Here is a 9,601-nt window from a genome sequence, read left to right as displayed (position 1 = left end):
TCTGTGGGGGTAGGGGTGTGGGAGGGGAAAGGGGGAGGGAAATGAGAGAGAGAACAGCTGTAAAGGTCTAAAACAGCAGTAAATGTGTGCTCCCTCCCTCCTCAACCTACTCTCTTTCTCTATCTCTCTCCCCTGCTTACTCCATTGCTGTTGCCACCACTGCCACCATCAGCTCTACCACCATTACTGCTGTCGCCACTACCACCATTGCTGCTGTTATCACTGCCACCATCAATACGTCACCACAACTACCATTACTGCCATCACCACCAACACCATCATCGTTGCTGTTACCACCACCACCAGTACAGTCACTACTACTACAATTACTGCTGTCACAACTACTACCATGGCTGCTGTCACAGCTACCACCATTATTACCACTCCCAGCATCATTGCTGTCTCTACTACCACCACAACTGCGGTCATAACTATTATCACCATCAACGTCATAACCATCACCATTATCACAATCACCACCACTACCACCACCATCATCACTCTCATTACCACCTTATTCATCACCATCATCCAGAGCATTATCACCACCACCACCACCATCATGGCCACTATTACCATCATCACTCTCACACACAAAAAAATAATAATAATAATTTATATACTAGGATAATAAATTGCGAAATAAACACATCACTGCTTGAAAAACTGTAGCACCCTTAAGCACACTGATATTTAATTCACATCTATATCTCTACCAGTTCACATGAGATTCACTGTTAGGCCGAACTGTAGGAGAGTGCACGAGAGAACACACCCTTCCTCATACTGGCCAAGTACAAAATCAAGCTGGGGGTGTCTGTAGTGAGAGCAGTGATTGTAAAAGATGAAGTATCGTATTGACTGTTAGGTATGTCTGTATGTCATCGGTATAAATAGACCTCATGATATTGATTATCGACGTCATCTTAGGTAGTGAGTCAAGGTCTTCATCCTCATCCTCATCATCATCATCATCTCTACTATCATCATCATCATCATCATCAACATATTCTTTCTTCTACTTTTAAATTCCGCTTGTATCTTTATTTACACTCTTCTACCAACCATTCACAACCTCTGTCTTGTTAACTCAAGCCACCCCAACTACCACAATTTATGCCACACCACACCACCACCACAATCACTGGTCTTATTTAGTGCCTTGACACAGACACCGCCACCACAGCTACCATCGTTTCTACCATACCAACGCCACTTCTCCCACAACTCCCACCACTTCTAACAAAACCACCATCACCACCAACTACCACAACTTCTCCCACAACACGCTGCCGCCACCACTACCATTATTTTCATCTCATGCACCACCGCCACCACACCTGCCATCATTCCTACCACACCTCCCTACTACCACATTACCACTAGTGTTATATCAAACGCCAATACTACCTTCACAACGACAACACTCTACCGTCACTATCTTTTCCTATCAACACCACAGCTACCACAACTACCACAATTTCTATCACATCAAGACTACTACAACTACCACTATTCATATCTCAGACACCACCACTACCACAACTACCACGGTTCTCTCTTCTTCCTTCCTCTTGACTACGACCTGCTATTCTCCTAAGTCAGTTTTTCCCAGGCTTTGTAGGTGAAATTATTTCTTGTACAGTTTATTGTGTGTGTGTGTATGTGTGTGTGTGTGTGTGGGGAGAGAGAGAGAGAGAGAGAGAGAGAGAGAGACAGACAGACAGACAGACAGACAGACAGACAGAATCACATTAGCTGAATTACATAAATAAATTACTATAGAAGCAGACATATAATACTGTATTATGTATCCTTCACATTCCGCCTCATTTCTTTTGCTCTACCTTTATTCTCTCCCTCCCTCCCTCCCTCTCTCTCTCTCCCTCTCTCTCTCTCTCTCTCTCTCTCTCTCTCTCTCTCTCTCTCTCTCACCATCTTGAGAATTTGAGCCTAATATCTCCCCTAACTAAGGCATATAATTGCTTGCCCAACTACTTGGCCAACTTAATTACGATCGTCCTTGGCTGTTCTTGAGCTTGCTATGGCGAGGGAAGACTATTGTGAAAATCATTAACTCTGAAATATAAAGGCAAGTACAGTCTCTCTCTTTCTCCCCCCCTTGTCTCTCTCTCTCCCCCTTTCTCTCTCTCTCTCTCTCTCTCTCTCTCTCTCTCTCTCTCTCTCTCTCTATCCCTCAAGCATGAATGTATACAGTATAGGAGAAAATAATATACAGACAAACACGGGCTGACAATATTATCACTGACACTCTAGTATGATGATACTAGGCATGTTCTCCACAGCTAAAATAACTGCAGTTATAATGACTAAAAGACTAAACCAAAACAAGGAAAGTAATAAAACTACAGTCATGAACACGGTAAATCAGTGAAATGGATCATAAATACAAGATCATGTCTGTGTAAGGCGTACGTGGAAGTAAATGAGAAAAAGGTGAGAGGGGGAGGAAATAAGGATTAAAATAAATCTCTATGTGCCTTACAAGCAAGGACTCAGGAAATGGGAACGAGAGTAAGAGTGTCTCCCCAAACAGCAGGATTAGTAATGAAATACGTGCATAACCCTGTAATGATAAGCCAAATGGGGTCTAAGGGTCGATAACTGGGCAAGTAATAGTATGACGAGACTCTGGGAGAAACATAGAGCGTTATAAAGCTTGCAGGGCGAGCTGTTTCTCTGGCAAAATAGTCTCTAGCAGTTTAGCATGAACGTCACAGAAAATGGCATGTTGAGTTTTTAAAGAGTCTGAATAAAGTCCTGGTTAACTCATGTATAGAAGTAAAACCTAACATCGGGAATAATAGGACTGGGTTTCCACTTTGCACTTCGGCTTGATCTACAGTAACGAGTAGGATAGGAGGGGGAGGGATAAAAGCACAAGAAAGTGAAAGAAAGGAAAGGAAAAAATGGAAAACGGAAAGAAATATGACTGTAGGGGAACCTGTAAAAAAAATAATCCACTTAAGCACTGCCATTACCTCAATCCACCCCAACAAGCATCGGTATTATCCCAGTCCACCCCATCATTACCCCACTCCACTCCACCCAACCCCACCATTATCCTAATCCACCCCACCAAAACATGCCTATGTCCCAGTCATACCCCAAGTCCGCTTTACTGTATTATCTCAGTCAACCCCACCAAAGCCAGTCATTATCCCAGCTCAATAAAAAAAAAGGGGGGGGAGGGGAGGGGGCGCTATTACTCCAACCCCCAACAAATATCACCAATACCCAGTCCACCCCAGCACACACACTTCCATTATCCCAGTGCACTCCATCAGATCCCGCCTTTACATCAGTACATACAATCAAACCTAACCAGTACCCCAAACCACCCCAACCTACCTCATCAATCTCACAATTCATCCCCACCCACCCCAGCCATTACCCTAGTCCCTCCTACTCAATCCCAGCATTACCCCACTCTCATCCCAGCACAATCCCGCAATACTCTATCCTGCGTCACCTCTCAGTTTGCCCCACTCCACTTTACCCATCCGTGCTAATACCTTTCTCCACCCCACTCACCTTTGCAATACTCTACCGTACATCACTTGTCAATTTTACTCCACTATTCCCCGTTCATTTCAACCATTACCCCACTCTCCACCCAACCCTCCCTCCCTTACTCCACCCTACCTCACCAGTCAATCTTATCCCACTAAACTTCACCCAAACCGGCCATTACCTCTCTACCCCAGCTCAGCCTCGTCATTCTTTACCATACCTCACCATCAGTTTTACCCCCACTCTGCCCCACCCAACCTGGCCGTTACCTTCCCCTCTCTCACCCAGCCCTACCATTACGCCACTCTACCCAGTCAGAGTTGGCCTACTAATCTCTACCTCTCCTGTCAGTTTTACCCAGTTCCAACCCTACAGCCATGCCGGACTTTAACATACCCCAGTGGTCAAGTTACCCCATTCCTTGTCAACCTACTCCACCATTACCTACCTCCACACCATCCAACCCTGCTATTCTTTACCTCACGCCAACTGCCAATCTTACCCTCCCCCCGCGCATATATATATATATATATATACTCACATGCACTGAGTAATGGTTTATTTACTCACCGTTTTAGTTGTGCTAAATTCTTGCAAAATACAGCTGATCTAGTGTTGCTCAAATTAAATGTACATGCGCTGCAGTTCGATCCCAGATACAGTATTGACTCACTCCGTTCATCCACGCTTAGTCAGATGCACTCATTTTCACGTTCCTAATAAGTATCATAATCCTCTACTGGTGCATCCAAGAAATCTTCATCTTAATTAGAAGCATCCATCATGATAATTATACACCAAGTGCGGAGTCTTTCAGATAGAATGTTCAACGGTAAAGCAAGAAGATAATCCATAGCACTCCCCCTCCACATCCAAGCCTGACTGACTCCCGAAGTAGGGGGGTGGAGGGTGTAGGGATACCAGAAGTCAGCGATTTACATAAATTCTTATAGAGAAAATAATTGTGCACGACTTACTTCGTCATAAATATGCACTAGGTTACTATACTCATTTTTTTTTTTTTTTTTTTATTGGGGCGAAGATGCACTTGATAGGTTGGCAACATGTCCGAATAACATTTACTAACCCAAATTTCCCCATCAGATATATGTTGTCAATTAATAATAAAGAGATTATGGAGTAACGTTGCATTGAGCCAATCATCACCAATCTGTCAACTGCATCTTCACCTCGATAAAAAAAAAAAAAAAAAAAAAAAAAACTGAGTATAGTGCAAGATCACGATATTTCATTGCGTAATTATAACCATATATGGCACCGTAGCCACTTCCCACGTGTTGTTGCCAAACCAATCACGTGTCCCAATAACGACCTTGGGACGCGAATACACGGACTCGAAACACTGGGTCGACAAGAGGAAACGGAACGCAGGGTTAGTGCTGCTTCGCTTAGAGTATGAATCTTAAATGGAGCCTGTGCTTCGTTTCCTCTTGTCGACCAGTGTTTCAGGAGAGTGTTTCCACGCCCTTACTGAGCGTCTTTAAGCTCCGTATGCTGCCGTTATTTTAAAGATGAATGAATGCATCAGGGCTGTGATTCAGACATGTCACTGGAGCTTCTGACTGAGCTGCTGTGTCTCAGTAAAGCATTGCAACACTGTAGCACTCTACTATCCGGAACACTGGACAAAATGTTTGACAAATATACCAACACGACTGAACAGATGCGTCAGATGCTACGTCCATTGTTTCACAAAGAAACTTGCCAAAGTACCACAAGTTTTTTTTTTTAGGTATTGTACTTCCCAGGAAAGTTCCGCGATATACACTAGCCCACCAGTTCGAACTACTGAAGGTACGACAAGTGCAGACGAAGCGCTAGCCAGATATTCACCTTTCTCTGGTAACTGCGTGAGAGAGGCGAGGAGGGGTAGAAGACATCAGCTTCCCCATCCTTCCTCGTTCCATAATAACCACACCCTTTTCACACGTAATTGCCACATAGGTGTCTCCCTACTGCCTCACTTGCGTTTGTCACACATTAAGTGGTTTGAACTCGCGGGCATGTGAAACAGGCGGGACTTTTCTCTAGTGTGCGCACATACTCGATAGTATAATTTTGTAACGAAGAGGTTGAGCCGAAGAGATTATGGCCCTTGTTTACGTTCCCCCCCCCCTTCTCTCTCTCTCTCTCTCTCTCTCTCTCTCTTTGTGTGTGTGTGTGTGTGTGTGTGTGTGTTTCTTTAATTGTTGGTGAGGGCACCTGAATAAAAGTGTTCTAAGGTAGGAAGAATGCAATGAAATGGCGGCCTAGAGATGAAGGGATTACGGATATAGCTGTTTGCATTTTACTAAACTCCGTCAATCGGTTTTTTTAAAGTTAATTCTATCTCTATGGTTTTATTAGTCTTCGGAGATATCTTTTCGAACTCGAGGGGTTAGATATAGCCCTCATTAATCTCTTAGGAACGGGAGGCTTTTCTTAAGTTAGGTAAATTCATCAGAGAGTAGCAAGAACAAAATAAAAAAAAGTCACCATACTGAAGAGGTTAAGGTCAGAGAAATAGGCTACCCTTGCCATGTTGAGATTGAACGGCCTAGCCCCAGGCCACAACTCTCCTGATGGTGCAATAAAGGAGTGCATGATAAAAGCAAAAATAAATCCATTGTTTTATTATAACCTCACAGTACTCAATACAATGTTCAAGTCGCAGTACATACACTATATACACCTAAGTTACTCCTTGTGTTCATGTGTGTATGTGTAGAAAGCGCATACACACGCGTAAAAAAAGTGTACATGAAGGAATGTGTACAGTACAAATGGTCGATAATACAGTCACCCTCTCTAAAAGCTAAAAAAGTTATTGCGTTTGTGTAATTACAGCTAAATTATCACATGTGGAAGTGAATTAAAAAGTCATCATCATCATCATCATTACCTTTCTCTCACTTAAGAATGAGGTGAGGGAAGGATCCAAAAACAATTACAGAGAAATTAAAAATGGTAGAACTATCAGCAGCATAAAACACACACACACACACACACACACAGCCCATAGTACCTCGTGTGGGCGTAGGGGCTTGAGAATAGGGTAGAATAGTCAAGAACATTGAGGGGTAAATGACTAGACTACGCCCCCTTTTGGCATTACGTGGATGAAAAGTTCCAGATGTTTATTAACCATATTAATACGATGCCGTCTCTCTCTCTCTCTCTCTCTCTCTCTCTCCATAAAAGCAGTTCATATAACAGCTTACGTTAGCGAACTTTTGCTTATAGCTGTGCATAACTTTCTCACCGACTGGCACTTTGGACCACGGCACAACCAGATATCTACTGTAAGCAAAGAGTAGACGAAAAAAAAAAAAAAAAAAAACAGCACTTGTACACTTACTTCGAATATAAAATGAACTAAATTTACTGAGATAATTACAAAAATATTTCACAGGCTAACAAATCTTTTACAGAAAAAATATCAGGTTCATATCATATATTACAACTGATGCAGAAACAGGACGAACGTTTCAAATACAAAATACAAATAACATATCAACTCTTACCAAATAATGTATACAGTCCTCTTGATAAGGACTAATGATAAACTCATCAATATCGCAAGAAAATTTACTATTCAAAATAAAATGAAAATAAAAGTAATAGAATTTCCAAGATGAGTATCATATTAAACGGATAACTACTGAATGGAATAATTTACATGGATCATTATCAGAAAATAACTGTTTGAAAAAGATCCTCCCAAATGGGGGGGGGGGAAATAAAATGTTCACGACAATTATCAACACATCAGATGCATTACTGGAAAAAGAAACGATTGTTCAGAAGTGGTCAATAATTCCTTTAAAATATCCCAAATCCGTGTTGAAGCATAATGAGATATGGCCAGACAAATCTTTCAGATCGTTCGTTTGTTCGGATCCACAGAAGTGTAAAAGAATTATTGACCCTGACTGCACCTTATCAAAAAAAAAAAAAGAAAAAAAAAGAAAAGAGAAAAAAGCAAATGTTCGTGATACAATATTATAGTAAAAATAATCGTCACAAGGTTAAAATTATATCAACTCCTCCAGTGCGCTGAGGTCTTCTTTGTTTTCATTCTTTCTAGGCCTAAATTATCTTGTTTTGAAAAGGTCTCTCGCACTAAAGAGGTTAGAACAAAATAATCCATTATACCAATCAGTACCAAGGCATCCTTTTTATTTATTTATTTATTTGCTATATCCCACCGATTTTATTAAACTGAAAGAAGACCTCTGGTAGTGAAGGGATTAAATACAATAATAATCACAATGCAAAAAAATGATCATTAACATCATCACACTCTCCCCTCTCTATCTATGACTAGATACAGGTCCAGTTAACTGAAATACTTCCGTTATCCTACAGACTCCGATTAACTGAAATAAGCTACTCATGTACTGTAATTCATATTACAGTTAACTGAAAGGATATTATTATCCCACATATGCAGATTAAACAAAAAAACTCCTGTTATCCATGTGCTTAACCATGATACTGCTGTTATCCGACATACGAGTATTCATATTAATCGTATATACTCCTGTTATCTGATATATGCCTGTAAATTGTATATGCTCCTGTTATCTGACGTATTCTGGTTAATGAAAATTCTCCAGGTATCGATACACTCTAACAAATATACACTTATCTGTCAAACTCCAATCAACCGACCCAGTATGCTCCACTTAAAAATACTCCAATAATCTGGCATACTTTGGCTGAGTTATCATAATATTTCACTTATCGGCATTTTGTGGTTAATCAAAGTCCTTCAGGCATCTGTATATTCCGGTTAACCGAAATACTTCAGTTATCCGGACACTTAATTTGGGCCCACTTAACAGAGGCCGCAACTGGCTTATTAAGTACAAGAATAAGTAGTATGTAAGTGTACGATTAGACACTCATCTCCTTCACTACGATGACATCTTATTCTACTTTTTCTACCTCCAGATGATTTTATTCCACTTAGAAGAGACATCTCATACTGAAGGGATTGGTGAAGGCTGTGTCTACCCCCTCCAGTTCGACAATTTTCTCCTCAGCTGAATAAAATCGTTTGGTGGCAGAAAGAATAAAACAGAAATGATGCACTCGAAGTGAAGGGGTTGCAGTCATACTCTCGTTGGCATACAAGCCTTCGTGGGAATTCCTTTTCGGCGACTTACTCGTAATATTTGTTTTATTGATTTTTTTTTCGGTGTTACTCCTCAGCGTTTTTTGTATCCTAATTATATCACTTTAATACAGCCATAATTGGGATCTGTGACATTCAGGAAAATATTAAAGTATAACATATCAATTAAATCGCTGAAGAAAAGGTGCTACGAAGTCTCTTGTGGCACCGGGAATACGAAAATTGGTCATCTGGGGTAAAAAAAAAAAAAATGTATGTGTGTATACATGGAATGAAATCATCCATCCCGTGTTTCAAATATCTAAAATCTATGTTGTCGGATTTTCTTCATGTCTTATATCCTCTAAGTAAATCCATCCTTCACTTCTTTTTTTCTAACTTTTCTCACTTTCATATTCATTAGTCTTCTAGTTTTTCATACATCTCCATTTTTTCTTTACTCACGTATTTTCGGGTATTTCCTAGTTTTCTTTCATCATTTTATATTTACATTTTTCCCAGGCTGATCTATATTTTTTCCCTCTCTCTTTCATTTTTTCTGACCTTACTGATTTTCTCGTTTTTTTGTCATCACTGTTTTTCGTGTTCATATCTCTTTTTTTTTCTTGTTTTTCTTTCCATCTCTGTCTTCGTAATATCTTTAGTTCCTCTTGTATATTATCTCTTCTGATTTACTCATTAATGTATTATTCATCTATCTGTCGGAGTTTTCTCAGGCACACATCTACCTTGAACTCTCTGTCGTTCTTTATTCCCAGGCATGTCTGTGTATAATTGTTTGTTTACCTTGAACTCTCTAATGTACTACTTCTTTATCTGCCAAATTATTCTCTCCTACTTATCTGCCTAGGAGTTTATTCTCTATTGCCGTTCCGTTTGTCCAAGCACTTATCTACCCTGAACTCGGTCACTCCTTACCACTCTACC

Source organism: Coenobita brevimanus, chromosome 61 (assembly GCF_032717465.1).
Source record: "Coenobita brevimanus isolate Jiangsu-jjx chromosome 61, ASM3271746v2, whole genome shotgun sequence".
Taxonomy (NCBI): Eukaryota; Metazoa; Arthropoda; class Malacostraca; order Decapoda; family Coenobitidae; genus Coenobita; species Coenobita brevimanus.
The sequence above is the reverse complement of the archived record's forward strand: the minus strand, read 5'-3'. Positions refer to the sequence as shown.